Raw genomic sequence first — 17918 nt, 5'->3', positions numbered from 1 at the left:
CAAACTCTGACTTTTCTAAATGGCTCCTCTTCAATCAGGCATGAATTTCATCCTCAAGCTGGATTACCTGAAGGGCAACAACAGACCTTTAGCTTCACTTTTTCTGATCAAACTTGCAGTAGCAAAAGATTAATTGGTGTGGTCTGTCACATGCAAATGCATTAATTCCCCTTAGAACCTTTATCCCTTTACAGGAGATTCTAATATCATTTCTATGAAATGTTTATCAGTTTTAATCAAGGGATAAACAAACACACAAAGTCTGCTTCTCCCATGTCTTTTTTTTTTCCCTTCTATGACAAATCATATCTATAAAAACCTCTGCAAAATGCAGAATGTTAATTTTTGCAGGTRTAAATCACTCCTGAAATGCTCAGGTAATGATGATGGAGACAATCTTTCAGTTCTTTGGAACTGGTGCACAGGACATCAAAATTAATGGGAAATCTTTCAAAACAGAAAATGAGGGATAGCCCAGACACTAGAGATCTGATTCTGGGCAGCAAGATTCCTGCTATTTCTGATCACTAGATTTTACRGTGATTTTTTTGTTTTTCATGCTATTTGCATTGTCACTTGATTATTTGCTCTTAYCCTTGGTCACTAAAGCTTATGTTATTGGGATGAGAAGAGGGATGAGAACTGATTAGGGAGCCCACTCTGGAAGCTYCAGGGGCTTGTTGGGAAATGCCAGCCTGGGACAAGTGAATCATGAGGCGTTTGCTGGCACATAACAAATGAATTTTTGGTCTCAAGAGAGTGTTTTATGGGTATGAAAATCAGCTTCATAACAAAACGCTGTGATTGTCACTGTTACAAATCTGAAAATAAAAATAGAGTTGAAGAGCAAAAGGAAGCCAACTCCCTGCAAGAACTGGTTGCTGTAGATTGTGTGGCATCGCTTCAGAGACTGTAGTTTTTGTTTTCCCTTTTGCAGCTCCCTAGAAGACCTTATCGTGCAAGCCTGAAGCCTAAACACTTGTGGGTTACTGCAAGATAACTGGTAGGGTTAAAAACCAGCACTGGGCGCTTGCATGGTTCCGTGAGCGAACCTACTTCATGAAAATAGATGGACAAAGCAGAGCAGATAATAAAAGCCCAGGAACSTGGAGCTCCGAAGGCACCATCATCAGTGTGAACAAGGGCATCTTTCTGAGAGCAGGGCTGGTTCTGAGGGTGCTCTGACCATCAGAGAGCAGAGTCGGGGTGACTCCTGCTTGTTGTGCTCTCTGGCTCAGTAAATATTCTTCCATGCAAAGTGGAACAGCTTTAGCAGGACGGACTGAAGACACCTTTGGTTTAACATAGTCCTTGGGTGGTATCGAGGGGATTTTCCTTCTACGTGTGGGCTCAAACCACTTCAGAGAAGGAGGAAATTGAGCTCTGACTTTCTGCGTGCTAGGGAGTCCCCAAAGATACTGAATAAAAGGGCTGCATCTTCCTGTAATTTGAAAGCCAAGATGCAATCCTCTTCTTTCCTTCCCTTTCTCGATTTGTGGAGCAGGGCAAGATTTACAATATACTATTAAGTGATATTCCCATCAATTTTCCATTGAACTTGTGAGCTTGCACAGATTGCATTTTGAGGAGGAAACAAAGAATCTGACTGTAATGGCTTAAAGATGTTGCTTACCTCAATGTTTAACCAGTGCTTTTACATTAATGATAATGTTTGTGCTTTTAGCTTTTTAGCTTTTCAACTTAAGAGTTATAATCAATTTAGGATGTGAKACACAGGACAGCTAAGAGGCAGACATATAGTTGGGATACAGTTTTTTTAAAGAGTTATCTTTTTTTTCTGCAAATTATTTTAATCCAAATAAATCATTTTCTTATAAATTTAGGGGGAAAAAAAAGTCTTTAAATAGAGAAATAGAGCAAGCTCTATTTGCAACAGCTTGCACAGCTGCCACTTCCTTCCAAGAAAGGGCAGCCCTTCATGCTCCATGGAAAGCAAAAAATGCTATGGATTTGGCCATTTTGCCAAATGCAAAATGCAATAGTCCTGTCACGTCCATGCTAGATTCAGCTTGATGCAGTTCTGCCTTTTCAGTTCGTTTTCACAGAGCCTAAGCCCTGCGGCCACCTGCTGAATCTCTCTTTTGATGAGCATGTAAAGACCCCTTTGTGTGCATCAGCTGGGCTCCTTCAGCAACTCCGCAGCAGTTTGTCGGGGCTTCTCTTAAACCTCATCAAGAGTTTTCTGAGGATAATTTGGGGACCTTTCAATTCACAACAAGGTGGTCAAATTCAATTCATTTTTGATTTATCTAATTTATATTTTCTTCTATTGTTGGGCGACAGATATTAATAGTGATATGTGTGAGCTACCATTTTCAAACACAGTCTGGATCATGGTGGAAGAAACTGCAGTACTAAGGTATAGGGACTACCTACAGAATACRAATTTGCTTAAACTTCAGGGTTCACTTTTAATAATTGGTTAAAGTTAGCTGATCTTTGCAATTTTTTACAGAATTCTTTGCCCAAAGAAAGCTTACAAATACCATAATGTGTTACCCTGTAGTGTGTTACCCATCATCATAGTACACTATGCTATTTTGGGCATTTCTACAATTAAGATTTTATATATCTTCATGGAAATCTTGTTTCTTAGCTGTCTTCAAACAAACATTTGACATTGCTTGACATGAAATAAAAGAAGCAGTTAGAGACTGTAGTGAGAAGGAAATTTAAAAACTTCAAAACCTGTGGTGGGAGACTATTTTGGAAATAAAACTAAGGAGGTTCATCCGGGACTCTTACCTGTACTAGATTAAGTGACTGCCTACATTAAAAGATAGGAATCATTCCAGCATGAGTCCAGCAGCCCCRAAGTGACCTCAGATATATGAGTTTATCTAAATGAAAATTAAATTTATTCAATGCCTGTGTTCCCACATACTGTCTCAATCCCAGGACTTTCCACCTTGGTTTAAAGCTGCCGTCATTCTGATAGGGTTTCCTTAACTGTTGGCATTTGATATAGGTGTCACATGACACAGGTGATCTGCCTGATAATCATCAGGTCTAGCCACAAATAGGCATTAATCAAAAGCAATTTTTCTGTCACTTTCCTAAGCTGCACATGTAAAACACGTAGATGGGATTGTCATGTTTGTGTCCTTGGTTGCTGCTCCCACAGCATCAATTTCACCAGCAACTTTCATCTCCCTCATGTAAACGAAACCTTTCCATCATACCTCATCTTCCCTGTTTAAAAGCTACACGGGAAGGGCTGATGCCCTTATGAAGTTGGTTGTAATTAATCTGCAACTGTCAGAAAGGAACATACTGCATGGTTTTATAAATATCAAGGTCACAGATTGACAAGAAAAAAAGTCTGTGGGGTTTATTTCTCCAAAAGATGGTTTCCATATCTCTCAAGTTAAATGCATGTCTCTATCGGCTATGCAAGAAATACAGCTTTTAATGATTTCCAGCCAGCCAGTAGAAGACCATGACCACCCAGCTCCGTTAGAGACTTCACTCAGCAGAAAGACAGAGAACTATTTTCAGAGAACTATTTTCCATCTATGTTCTGGTCCATGGGTAAGGCTAACTCCTTGTTAGGCTGACTTCTATCTTGAAAAATTTTAGTGAATTTTTATTTTTATTGTCAGTAACAATTCTAGGTTCACTTTCATTAGATTCCAGACTGTCAACCAGTATTTTTTTCAGTAAAGTGTCAATGTTTGCTGTTCCAGGGCAGAATTCCCTTGGGCTCCGAACTGCAGCCCTTGCGGCATGCCATCAGTTAGGCACCTAGAACTTCTACTCACATCATAGTTTCTGAGCTTAAGACTTTTCACTGATGATTTCCAAATCCACTTAACCATAAGGCTAGCAGCCTTATTTTAGTTGTATGAAAGTATATTAGCTCTCATTCTTTCCTGTTCTAAATGTAAAACATTTCATTCTCATTCTGCCAAAAATTTGTCACTCCTTTTTCAGTTGCTGTTAGTAAAACACATAGTGTTCTGCATCTTGTAGCTGCTAACACGTAGTGCTAATATCCAGTGCAGATTCATCCCTCTAAGGAGAGCAAATGGTCTGCTTGCTGATTCAAATCTAACTAGAAGTAATATAGACTAAGAAAATCTAAAAAGAGAAGAAAAATAGTGAAGAATATGACAGTCAAGAATGTAACAGCTGGAGTAAGAAATTCAAAGAGGAGAAAAGTCAATAAATAGTAACCATAACAGTAATGAACTACAGCCTGAGGAACAGCCTAACTTCAGAACCCTCTTTCATAATATTTTTCCTGTTTAATAAATTACTTGTAGGTTGAAGAACTTATATGTGCATATATCTTAAGGCCGGTCAAACAGATTAATGAGTACATTTAAAATGAGAATATAGAAAGAAATAAGTTTCTGATATCTGTATCTTTGGCTTGGGTACTGGATGCCATTTTGTCTCTCATTGCTTGAATTTCCTAACTGCTATATTTTATTCTGGTCTGTATGACCTCCTGTTTATGTTGGTCTAAGCATGTAGAAATTCCAGATTATTGAAAAAAAATTATCAAATAGATTATCAAATAAAGATTTTACAAGTGTCTTTGCAATTGAATGTTGCTGCTAGTAACATGTGTGTAGAGTTACCAAACCTGCCCATGGAACAGAGAAAATCTAGACAAGAAGCTAAGGACTGCTGGGAGAGGAGAGACTGATTTCTAATGTCCCTTTCCAGGTCATTATTCTTCAAGATCTGCTACAGTGCAGGGTGATCACCACCCAAAATATACTCAAAATTCACAATTTAAAAAAATAAAATAATTGTTGAGCTGAAAGGAAAGAGATTCCTCACAGGATGATTTTAGTGGGACATGGTATGAATATCTGAGTAGGGGCATAGCATAAAGAGGTCAGAACTGACCAAAGTGGCTTCAGAGTGCGCTGAAAACAAAGCCAAGTCCTCAGGTTCTTCATTTTACCTCTGCCTTGAGCAGTTTAGCACCTGCGGGCCAGGAGGGTGAGGCTGTTTGCCCACCCGTGCAAACCCGTGCAGGGAATGGCTAAAGGCTGCAGTGCCTCTGTGTTAAAAGCCCCTCTGCAGCTGCTTTAGCACGGCCACGCAGGATGCTCTCCTTCCTCCGAGCTTGTTCATGAGTCACAGGAAGCTCTGCCTTCCTTCCCGCTCCCAGCTGCTGCGCCCACAACATCCCCTGCCTTTCCTGCCCGGCCCTCCRAGCCGGACGCCAGCACCGGTGCACACACTGCTTGGAAAAAGGGGGAAAAAAAGGGTCCAGTCATTTCAGATGGATAGAATAATATATATATATTTCCACTCTAAACCACTGTGGATCGTGCATGAACAACTGCCATGTTTAAGCCTTTTCCGAGTATATCTCAGTTGGTGGGGATTGATCTATATCTATATATCTATTAACTATTGTTATGACAATTATTGTASCAGCTAAATGTTTGAGGCATGTGGATCAATTACCATTTTGAAAAGCAATGGCACTGATACTTTTGAACCTGAAATACATCACTGTAACCTTCTTATTGGTAAGTTTAATATGCTCACGTTTGTGGGGACTTTTTTAATTTTAGCTGCCATGTTCATGTTTCACCCCTGTAGTAATGGGCTTTTCCCYGTGAGTCATCAGAAAGTCAAAGAATCCCCACCCAGTCTTTCACATCACAAAATGCAGAAGTTCCCCAATTTTTTCACTGCAAAACTATTACAGTGCTTGTAGAGAAGAACTTAATGCAACCACACACACTTGCRGAAATACGCAATTATTGAATTTCTTGCGTCAGGAGTGGTGGCCTTACTGCAACCGAGTGACTTCAGCACCAAATCTGGACTTACACTACAACAGGTCCATGGAATCTGACTGCTCTTCAAAGCTAGRCTAATTTGCAATGTAAAATTAGTTTCTTGTTTCCTTCTTGATTTCCACTAATTTACATAAAGTTAAGAGACATACATAATGCCTTAAAGGTGCATAAAGAGAAATGCCCCTTCTATGAGGAGATTACAATCAGCAATATGAAACAAAAACACAATGCAAAGAACTATTGCCAGGAGGCAATAGATCTTTTTTTCTTCTATGGCCTATGCTTTTCTATGGGACGTGCGCTTAGTAATTCATAAACTACAATCAGTTCCAGTTAAGTGCTTTGTTTCTTTTAAAGATGTAAATAGCAACGCCTAGTGGATTAGCACTGAAACATTTTATGGGAGAAGTACATCTTCGGGAGGATTTGAATGGAGATAGCATTGTGATTTCTTCCAAAAGACTTATCAGAAAAGAATTTACAACAGAGAAGAATACCTCATGCCTTTTCATCACAATTACTTTCTGAAAAACGAGGACTGAAGAAAGATAAGGAAACTTTCTGGTAGACTATTTTATTATCAAGTAGCAAATTCACTCCACCCTTCCCCTGTATTTGGCTCCTTACGGAGTGCCTGGAGCTGCCGTTTTGTTCCAAGACTACCCTCAGAAAAATCCCCTGCCATTATCAGACATGCTAAGAAAAGAAAGAAATGTTCCAAAGAGGAAAAATGTAATTAACTGCCATCCATCAATCAGGAGAGCTACCTCTTTAGCTTGACTGAAAACTAATGTAGCTTTCCACTGAGCCTTAACCAGCTGCATGTGCTGAAACAGAGTCATGGACACATCCAGTAGCACTTTTCCCCAAGCAGAAGTCTGAGCTGAGATTTACATCCATCTCAATTACTTCAAGAGTTTCCCTGAAGATAAAATAATTGTTTCAACTTGTATTTAAGTGAGAGCACTCCATTTTGGTAATTCTTACTTAGATCATGTTAAAATGGAACTGATACCGTAAGTATCAGTTCCCATCAGTTCCCATCAGTTTTTAATCTTCAGATTAGCTCAGAAGAGGGCCTGTTCCCACTAGCAGAAGGGCTTTGCTATAGACACCAGTGGTGGGAGAGGAGCTTGTGCTGTCCTTGGAGCCACCGTGCCTCCCTTGCTGAAGGCAGATAGGACCCAGAACCTGCCGACTGTTTCCATGAGAATAAAAAGCCTGCAAGATAAACCCACAGATCTTGCCACTCTAGAATTCACACGGATTGTAATTATTCCTGTAACTACAAGGAGCTCATCATTCCTGCAGTTTTGTAGGGGAATAAAAGTACATGTGTCACCCGCAGATGACCAAGGAGAGGGAACAGTCTGTCATACATTTCTTCTCACTGCTGCTGTAGTGATACCTACAGCAACAGAAAAGGTGGTAATGGGGTGGTCCAGCCCCTGAGGCTGTGAGTCAGTTCAAAGGCCTGGCCAGAGCAGGCAGTTGAGACAACCGTAAACAGGAGCAGCTGAGGTCTCTGGTTTGGTACCTCCTGCCATCACACATTCATACTTGGACAGAGGACATTAGGGAAAATTGAGTGGATCAGTAGGCTACAGGRGAACACCAGGGAACCCTACACTACCACCCCTTGCTTGCTATTCTCCACACAAATGAYCAAAGAATGAAAGCAGCAGTAGTAGAGGAGCAAGTTCTTCCTACCCCCAGGAATGAGACAAGGCACTGGTCTGTATGGGAATGTTCTCTTTCACGTGTCCAAGCACCCACAAACTCATTCAGACAGAAACACAGCAACAACTGGTCTGTATCTGGCTGCTCTTCTTGCTCACGCTCAGAAGCATGGTCAAGACGCATGCCTCCCTCCTCTCCTTCTCCTTGCAACTTGCTCCTTAGAGTATCCATAGAAAAGATGGTCCATGCCAGGCAGAAGCATCCCACAGACCAGATATGGCCAGTGGTTGAACCATGACTATGGTCAGCTCCACTGTCTACACTGGATGTTGGGCCAATGTTATGAGCTTATGAAAAATCATGACCCATGTCTGTACTCTTATTCTACCCTCAGTCTTTGTACAAACCTTCTCTCTGCAATTAGACACCTTCTGCTCATTGAAGGCCTTCCCAATCCTATCTCTATAAACTCAGACACTGGGCACCATTATAAAGGAAATTTTCATCTCCCCAGGAAGAATAGAACACATGGCTTGTGGCTTTCGGAGTCATCAGTCCTTAGCAGAAACTAAGGAAGACCAGTACGAATGAGCTGAAGGATTACACTCAATTTATAATCCTGACAACTGTAGCCTGTTTYCTTTTTTCTTGCTTACTTCATTTGTTGTTGTGACTCTACACTGTGAGACAAAAGCTCAGTAGACAAAAGGTCCTACCAACTCAACTGCAATTTAACTACTCGCTACAGATAGCGGCCATGTGGAGATGGTTGCAGAATGTTATGAAGGAACGAATTTCTGCAACCCAGTTCTGGGAAAACGACCATTTATGTAGTGGGTTTTCATTGAGATGCTACAGCTCGGTGGGTGATGTAGTTTAGCTATGAAAATTGCTACAGTTTAAACATTTCTCCCCARGGTTAATACAGCTTGTTTAAAGAGGCAATATTACTTAATTAAGCCCATTACTTTGACATAAAATGCTTTTTTGGAGGTAAAAACAACTAGGAACTAGGCTGGCTGATAACAAACCTACCGGGACCAGGCAGGATGTTGGAACTTAGATTACAGTAGTTAAAAAAAAAAAAAAAAAAAAAAAAAAAAGAATGACAAAGCAGAACTTTAAAAAGTGTCTCAGATGGAAAGCTTTGCACAGGAAAGGATGTGACAGGATGGAGGGTGCTGCTTGCTAAGGAGAGGAGATAGGAAACAATGCTGTTATTGTAGCTGCGGGGCTGATGAAGGTCAGACAAGATAAGCTCTAGTTTGCCTGCTCTCAAAACACACATGGAAGGTCAGGCACTTTCAGTGAATAAAGGATGAGTTAGGCCAAGGAACACTGGGGCCAGAGAGTTTACTCTATTTCAGTGCATTTTAATCCAGAGTCCTTTATTTTTTTTTTACAGTGGAAGACAGGATAATCAGCAACTTTATGCAAAGGGTGCTGTCCTAACTTAGGACTCACCACATGGCTCCTGAAGAATAACCTGTAAACCTGAAGAGCTGTAGGACGGGTCTGACCCTTCCTCAACATGAAGGTTGAGCTCTCAGGGAAAAGTACTAAGCAGAAGATTTCCACCTTGAATACATGTTTTTGTGACCTCTGGTTGAMGAACTGCACCTGGTCTTTAATGGCATACGAGTGACAAAATTCCCAAGGGCATCAGACTATAACTGCATCTTGTGAAAGTAACTGTGGAAAAGAGAGACCCAAAGGGACACTATGTTAAATTTATTCCAGATGAGTTTCTTATACAAATCTACCTCGTAGGAAACAATATATATTTGTACACATTAACATTCTTTATCTGGTATTATTAGATATATAGAACGTGCCCAAGTTCACCACTATTTCCCTCCTTTAGCATTCCTAGATCCTGCCAGAATGTCTGCTTCTAGTGAAACAAAGGTTCATTAAACATATCCACCCAACAGAGCAAGCAGGGAACATTATAGTCTGGCCCAGAGCTGCCTTTTTCAGCTGTCAGCACTGAAAGACACTTGGAACCACAAGCCAGTCCTCAAGCAAAACTGGTTTCAGCAGAAGCTGCTTGTTTTMATGAACAAAAAAGTCTTTCCCCACATTTAGGGTTTCAGCTTGTACTTGCTCCTAATTTCAACAAGAAACGTTCTAATGGTATTTTGCAAGCTGCACGATCCAAGATACTTGGATCTTTATAGTGTCATGATTAACACATCATATGGAATGTAGGGAAAAATGTACCTTGCCTGCATTACTAACTCCACCTTTTTTAATTAATGTAGTCGAAGATAACTGACAGTGCATTTTTCATCACTTGTGGTAGTCATTAATTTTATACCTTTCACAGTGCTTGCATAATTGAATTAAGTTGGTCGATCCTCTCATCATGCATTTCTTTTCACTTTCTTTTCTTTTGCTGGTTCTGATGTATAAGCAACATATTACCACAAATGCTTTCTCTATTCTGCAAATCGAATCTACATAACAATGTATTTATTATATTAACACTTCAAGAGTACCTCAGTTTCTCTCCTGTTTTATAGGGAATGAAGGAAAATAACATATATCTTTCAAAACACATATTGTTGCCCTGCCTATAATCCTCAGTGCTGCAAATAACTGACATTCTCGACGTGTCTGTGCTGAATCAATAAAACAAGACTCTGATGTATCTATATAAGAGCAGTGACTAGTAAGGAGGTTACCAAGGTAGGTGAGACACATTCAGGTTTTCACTGACAACTGGCTCTTAAATAAATTTAATGTTTAAAGTGGAATCATATCCAATTAATGATATAGACTGGCTTAATATATCCTCTCCTCAGCAGTGGATGATGTAAGTTTAACTCTTTCCAGATCCACAATTCAAGGCTCATATTTTCTCAGAGCTCTTCTCAAACGAGATCACAAATTATAAATCTGCCATTCTCATTCAGATGGTCCCTGAACAATTTCTGATTTGCTCAGACTGYCTCATCCTTCACAGCTATTAGCTGGATGGTTGCTGACAGTGACGCTCTGCTCAGGAACTGTACACACACGTATTTCATTTGTAATAATTTCTACTCTTTTGATTAGTTTTGATGAGATATACTGATCACAACGTATTGTTTCAACTCCCAAATTTCAAGAAACCTAGGCACATCTATGTATTTCTTTTCCACAAATATTACCTAATGTTTAATTAAAATTTGCCGATCCTCAAACGTTATTGCTCACATTTGGTGGGTTAGTCATAGGAGCCATAGACAAAAGGGGACAGGAAGGAATAGTCGTGTAAATGTTTTCAGTTATTTGTAGTCCTTTTTTTGATTTGGTTTCAAAGTCTATAAAAGTCAAAGCAAGTTTTCTCCTGTCCACTTTGTACTGCACAATTCATGTGTGGTTTTCAACAACTCCCTTGCGAGGGAGCATCTCTAGGCCTTGGTCTTGGGCTCTTTTTTGAAGTCTGTGAGCAAAATACCTTAGTTCTTAACAGAAAGTGAGAGAGAAGGTGGAGCAGCGCTCTGACCTATAGCAGCTGATCACTGGTGACCCACTGCTAGTGACAAGTGTCAAATATGTTCACAGTTAAAGAGAAGATAGACCTAAATGGAAAACAACATGGAAAATTAGAAGTGTTGACCCTGGGTAGGAGACAGAATGACTATCTTGGAGAATCTTGCTTGGCTTCTTCCCTTGAATCTTCTGCCTGACCCCCAGGTTAGCAGGCTAAACATGTCGCTTCTGTTCCTTTACAAATACAACATGTTAAAGTACTTTTGAGTTGCTTCCATAAGACATGCCAAAGCTTCCTGACTGATTTCACCACCTAGGAGTGTAAGTTGCATTCAGCAATGAGGTGGATGAATTTTTAAGGTATTCTGTTGCAAACTTGCAATTAACATGGCAGTGCCCTATGCATTTTTCATAGCAAAAGTGTTTATAAAATCTCGGAGCTGACCACAGCCTTGTACTGCTTTTCTTGTGCATGCCAGAAATAGTGTTTGATTCTGAGCTCTGGCTGAGCTTGCATAACAGACAGCTGTGTCTGTATTCAGGTTTGGCACGGAAGAAGCCACAGCAATATTATTTCTCCATTCTCTTTCCTCTCACTTTCTTTCTCTCTCATGTCTACATAGGTATTTTCTGGAAATAATAATAATAAAGAATAAAAGCAGTTACCCACTACCAATTAAAATAGTGAGGACTGGAAAAATCTATATCACATCAGCACAAAATTAAAAGTGGAATATGCTCAGGAAGTCTATAAAGCTTTCGTTATATACAGTCTTGTTATATACTTTTTTTTTTAATACCATTGGCCTGATACATCACACACACCATTAGCTTGAACCTAGGTCCTATTCACTTAAATATGTTTTTAAGCACTGCACCCTTTCTGTGATAGTGACAGCGACCTCACTAGGTTTATTCCAGAATGACACAACATCGAGTTCAGAATTGCACATTAAAGCAGGTATTGCTTAAGAAGCAGTTGCTTTTTTGTGTGCTTCAGGCTACATTTTCAATTAGCCATGGCAGCGTAAGCAGCAGTTTAGCTCTTGCTTTCTGTGGGGCAACAGCTCTACTCTGCTCCATTTACTGCAGTGGTGGATATTGTTTTAGGGAACTGCTGCTGGGAACGTGATAAGAGGCATTGCTACAGTGAGAGCAAGACTGGGACTGCTCCGAGCTGTGTGCTCCTTGTTGCCTTGGCAGAGTGTAGGAGCATTTTTAAAGTTCAATATTATTGTAAACAAAATTTGTCCAGCTGTAACCTGAAGCGATCAAAGAGAGCAAGCACTTTAACTACTCAGGACAATTAAAACATAAGAATCTAATATGCAACTGAGAGCAATTACTTTAGACATTTAAGAAGTTCTCTCAACTTTGAGCTAAGTCTGGTTTGATGATTAAATACCGGGCGAGGAACCGGGAGGCATAAGCTCTATTTTCAGCTTTAGCACTGACTCACTGTGTGATATTAAGCAAGTCATTTAAATTAACTGTCTTACTTTCTGTCTCACCTATAAAGCGAGGGAACCTACCTCACAAGTTCTGTGTGAGATTAATTAATCTCACATTTGCTACACACCTAAAAGTTCTTGGATGGAAGGTGGCAGAAAAATTATTATTAAACATATAAACAGGATACAAGAGCAGAGTTGGGTGGTTTCTATAAAGGAAACTCACATCTCTTTCATCTGTGAAATTTCAAACCATGACAACAAAATAATTGACTACAGAAAAGAACAGTGGGTGAAGCCCTTGAAAAGAGTTTATAAATTGAAAAAGTATAGCCACAAACTAGACACTGACTAAGCTAAACTATAACTAACAGTAAAAATAAATGGTCCTTTTTCAGCAGGGCACACAACTGTAGAAGACTAAGGTGAATTTTTCTCATTATCTGTGAGCACATTTATCTCTAATGGAAATGAAAAGCCACAGATTTCCACCTGGAGAATGGATGTTATGCTTCTTAACAAATCAAAACAAAACAAAACTTTACTGAACTCACTCCTGGAAAACATTGCTGGAGCCAATAACTTGGTGAATTCAAGAGCCAAACATTTATATGGACACAAGAATACCTGCTCTAATATCATAAGAAATAAAAGGATTTAAAACTCGAACATTTCTGAGCAGAAGTCACCTAATAACTGGTAGGTATTAACAAAAACCGATTTGGTGAGGTTGATTCAGCAGCCAATTTACCATGAGGCTCYGGTCCCTGCCAGGCAGACTCCTGGAGACGGGCCGGTTATCGTGCCTGGTGCCACAAGGCCCTGAAAGCTCCTTGGCTGGGCCAAGCAGGACACTAGCCCATTTTTAATATCCTTCCACTCTGCCCCTAACTATGTTTAGGAAATGGCAGGGTCGTTATGTCACAAAATTAGCTCTGTCAGCAGTAGAAGAGGGTCCAGCAGCTTTTAACTTAAAGACCTTTTTTTTTTTACCTTACATTTCTTTGCCAGAAAGCTCACGAAAAAGCTGAAATGACAGAAAACAACCAACGTTGCTGTGTGTCCCTGTGAATGAGCTGATCAAAACTGCAGTGAGCAAAATAAAAACAGATAAAGTGGTGTGATCAATGACACATTGGAGATGCTTGCACTACCAAACACTGCTTGGGGAAAAGGCGCAACCTGTTTGCATTCTCAAGCTAGCTACTGCTATCTTATTTATTCACAAAATTATCACTAGTGCTTCCTGTTGGTCCAACCCAAAAACACTGTGAGGCCTTTACATGCAATAKGATCCCTGCTTTGTTTCACAGACCTTTTGCAAACCAGAAAGTTGGTGTTGGTTGGTCTATATGGGAAACATTCACAGGAAAAACACAGGGGTTCTGTCCCTTCTATTTTCTATGTTAATAAGTAACTCTACAATATCATTTTCTAAATAGACATGCAGGTAGAATATTTAATTACAGCATTCTTTGCACTGTGTATTCTAAAACATTACATGTTATTTACATACTATAAATATATAGTTCCTGTAACTAGCTTCTGCTCAGCTAGCATTGCAGGAATATCTAAGACAAAACAAGAACGGCAGGGACTTTACAGTTACCTTCTTTCATTCTGTACTACAAAGCTTAAATAGTGAGATGAAAAAGTGTAGAATTAAGAACAACAACAAGATTATGTAGTTACACTAAGAAGAACCCATGACTCACAGTTAATATGTTTACTCAGCCTTTGCGCTTTAGGGATGAGCAGTGATTACTACAGGAAACTAATTCTTTTATTCTCTTTTTATTCTGTTTACTACTAGCTAGCACTACTGCATTCATTAAGTCAAACATGATTAAGAACAGAGATCCCTGTCATATAGTGTTAATGCACGGCCACGTGCTCACCCGGGGCCACTTGCATGTACGTTCAGCAGTTGTTTTTTCCTGTCTGTCCACAGCAAATGCTCTATTGCCTCTCAGCACAGAGGCACCTCGCTCCTTTCCTGCCCACAGTCCCATCCCGGCACCCTGGGTGCCTCCTCCTCCTTTGCCATCCCGCCTGCTTACCCCAGCTGGGCCAGGAAACAACTTGATCAGGAATGCAGAACAAAAGTGGGTTCTCCTTTCTCATCTGTGTGTCCCTCACAGGGCACACACACAAACCTGCATGCACCTTCGTGACCTTCCGTGGGCTCGCCGCTCGCTTCCCGCTGGTACTCACCGTGCTCCGTGCTCCTGGGGCCGGCAGCCCGTGCTGCGGCAGCGGGAGCCGGGCGAGGGCAGAGGCGGCTCCGCTGCACCGCTCCGGTCGCTCCGGACCCGCTCGCACGCTCCCCGTGGCCGGACTCCTCCTAGTGCCTCAGCAAGCTGCAAGAAAAGGGAAGGGCTCAGGATGTGATATCATGTGCTCGCTCTGAAAACAAGGAAACTGCTGGGGGTGGCTGAAAAAGTAACAGCTTCAGAAATTCCTGCATGGCTATCATCAGGAAATTGCTTTTCTGCTTCCCGCTCCCTGCCCCCTCTCATGAAAAGTTGCAATAAATGCAAATGACAAACTTAGACAACAATATCTAATTTGGTAGCAGGACTAGCCTAAAAGATGCATTACAGCCGAGCAACCTCAGATCGTGCTTTACTGCTCTGGCCACTGCTTGTTGGCTGTGCTCATGTCTCACCTTAAGCTTTGGCTTTACAAGCAGAGCAATTGAGGTAAGCTTCATTGTCCTGCATCCTTGACCCTCCATAGCCACCGTTGGGTTTGACACAGGGACCCGTGTGTAGCCATTCCCTGGCACTTCCTTGACTCGTTTACTGCTTTGCAGAGTGCAAGTGAAGCCCCCCCAAAGCAGCCAAGTGACTTGGTCARGATTTTCTAAAGCAAGGTAAATAAACAGGCTTGTAAATCTCTCTGAAAATCAATGTGGTCTGGCTGCAGGGTAAGTTCTACTCAGTAGACCCCTTTCTCATTGCATCCCTTCTTTAGGTTAAAAAAAAAAAATACAGTGCTGCTTAAACCTATTTCCCAGATCATCATTTATAGTCTTTTAAAAAAGAAAAAAAATCAAGCAAAGCAGATGTTCTAACTCAGCACAGTTGTTCTTACCCTGGATTCAGCTTTGAAGCTTGCTGTTTCTATTCCAGATCCAAAGAAGCACCTGCATGACCTGCATGCCTGGAAGCTTCTCTGTGCTTTCCAGCTTTATCAATAGGTCTAATAAGTCACTCATTTTTCTCTCAAGATGTCAGGATATTTTTGTTTTTGTTATGATCTCATAATATGCTCTCAGAGGGAAGTTTAGTATAGTCTTCAAGCACAAAACATTTTTATGTTCTGTTTGGAATTGCTGAATCCTGTTATTGCATTGTGTTTGCCTTCCTAATCTCTTTTTAATGTAAAAAACTCMTTTTTCTTATGCAATTCATCTCAGATTCAGCATTAAGCCACCCATGAGTTTAGCAAACAGTGACATCCTGCAGTTTACTATCATTTTCAAGCTCCTTGTATTGGTTTTGAGCTTAATTGCTYGGATTTGGGGGGATCTTATCCTTTTAGAGCAGATCACTGGTTGGGCTTGGCATGTTTCCGTATGTGTCAGACCAGCATTTCCACTGAGCTCTGCAGGAGGGCGTTGCTCTTTCAGCCCTATTGTTTGAGCAGCAATATTTTGGTGCCAGGTCTCCTTCTATTTGTGCTTTTTGCTAATGGAATTTCAATTTCAGGAAGTTGTTTTATTGGAAGAACAATATTGTATGCTCAATAGTTATTAAACAAATGCTGGTATTGCCAATGCTTGTTTATCTAATGGTGACGCATCTTCTAAATAAACCTTTGAAAAACACTMAGTAGCAAAATAAACTGGACCACATAAAGATTTTGTTCATAAAGGCTCAAGGGACTTCTCTATTTATAATCTGGTTTTGAAGATGAATAATCTTCAATTGCTCTTGGTATTAAAGGCTAGTGGGGAAAACTTAGATTGGGCAAACCTAGCATAAATTGGCTTATTTTTCTTGTGTGTTTCCCTGTCCCTATTCACCTTTGGATGTAGTTAGAATTACTGAATCACAAAATAATTTTGGTTAGAAGGAACCTTTAAAGATCATCTGGTCCAATCTCCACTCAAGACAAGGCTAATTTCATTGTTAGGCCAGTTTGCCTAGGGCCTTGTCCAGCCCAGGCCGTGTATCTTCAAGGATGGAAATCCCCCAATCTCAGTGGGCATCCTATTCAAAGCTTTGGCCACCCTTCTCCTTATATTTACCTTGAATTTCTCCTGATGGAAGGGTGTGCTTTGCTTTTCAGCCTTTCAAAGTGCAACTCTTAAGAACTGTCTGGCTCCATCTTCGCTATAAGGACGCATTAAATAGTAGAAGGCAGGAATCATAGGTCTCTACTTCAGGCTGACCAACAACAGCTCTCTGTTCCTCATGCTATGTCAGATGCCCCAAACCACTTTGGAGACTTTCCACAGGACTTGCTCCAATTTCTGAGTCTCCCTTTTACTGAGGAGCCCCAGACTGGGCATAGCTCTCCAAATGTCTTCTCATAAAAGCTAAATAGAAAGAAATACTCATTTTACTCAGTCCAAACATCATCTCATAAATACTGAATGGAAAGGAATAATCATTTTACTGAGCCACTTGACTATACTGTTGGTAATGCAGCCTAGTAAGCAGATTTGGATGTCACCTGTGAACGTGCTGGGTTCCTAAGCAGAGCTGCTGCTGCTTGAATTACTTCTGAACTTTAGTGTAAGAATTTTATCAAAAATTCTAATATGCATTACAATATATTGCACCTTTACCATGAGACTTGTACTGAGACCTTGTGCCATATAAACAGTGCAAATTTAATGTTTTGCAGCATATTATTTGTATAGGGATAGAAATATGAGCTGATGTTTCCTAAAACGCAGCATTTTGATGCTGGTCCATACAAAGGGTTACTTGCCTTCCTCCGTAAACCTAAAAGACTGTGGAGGTTTCCTTGTGTTAACATATAGTATCTGGTAGTCAGTCTTGGATGGGGAAGTAGTTTGGTGCTTGGGAAAGAAATTGGAGGTAACCACGATAGGTAGAAATGAAGAAAAACTGACATTGTAACACTACAGGGGACAGTAGGATTGTGGCAGGAGGGGAAAAAAGAAAGGAGATGTTTTCAGGCCAAGGAAGGTTGTGTGTGGGAGGATGACTTGGATGATCAGAAGGCAGCAGGACCATAATTAAAATGGTCACCACCTCCAGATTTGGGTACCTCTCTCATCCCTAAATAAATGTTCAACTGTGTGCCATAGCTAAAAATACCTTGGCAGGGTTGGCAGTGCTGGCATGAAGTTGATTACAGGAACCTGCAGAGCATTTTCCTTTCTCAGGTTCCTTGTGCAATTTCATTTGGCTAGTACACATCACATTTAAGACACTGCAAATATTTTGATCTATAATCAAAATATACTATATTTTTGACTACATAAGTMAAAAAAAATTGGTCTATAATTGAAAAAGAAATGTGTTCTTTTCCAGAG

General features: G+C 40.5%; 1 protein-coding gene across 1 annotated transcript in view; it reads right to left on the bottom strand.

The window, feature by feature from the left end:
* RALB (RAS like proto-oncogene B) overlaps nucleotides 1–14711 on the bottom strand; it is a 41628-nt gene extending 26917 nt beyond the window's left edge. Inside the window, exon 1 of the mRNA XM_026054006.1 lies at nucleotides 14618–14711. The gene's annotated coding sequence lies outside the window, so the exon portion shown is untranslated. The remainder of the gene's footprint in view (nucleotides 1–14617) is intronic.
* Nucleotides 14712–17918: the final 3207 nt, after the last annotated feature.

This window comes from Nothoprocta perdicaria, unplaced genomic scaffold (assembly GCF_003342845.1).
Source record: "Nothoprocta perdicaria isolate Ctin4 unplaced genomic scaffold, notPer1 scaffold_0, whole genome shotgun sequence".
NCBI lineage: Eukaryota > Metazoa > Chordata > Aves > Tinamiformes > Tinamidae > Nothoprocta > Nothoprocta perdicaria.
Note: the sequence above shows the minus strand (reverse complement) of the source record. Positions and strands in the feature narration are given on the sequence as shown.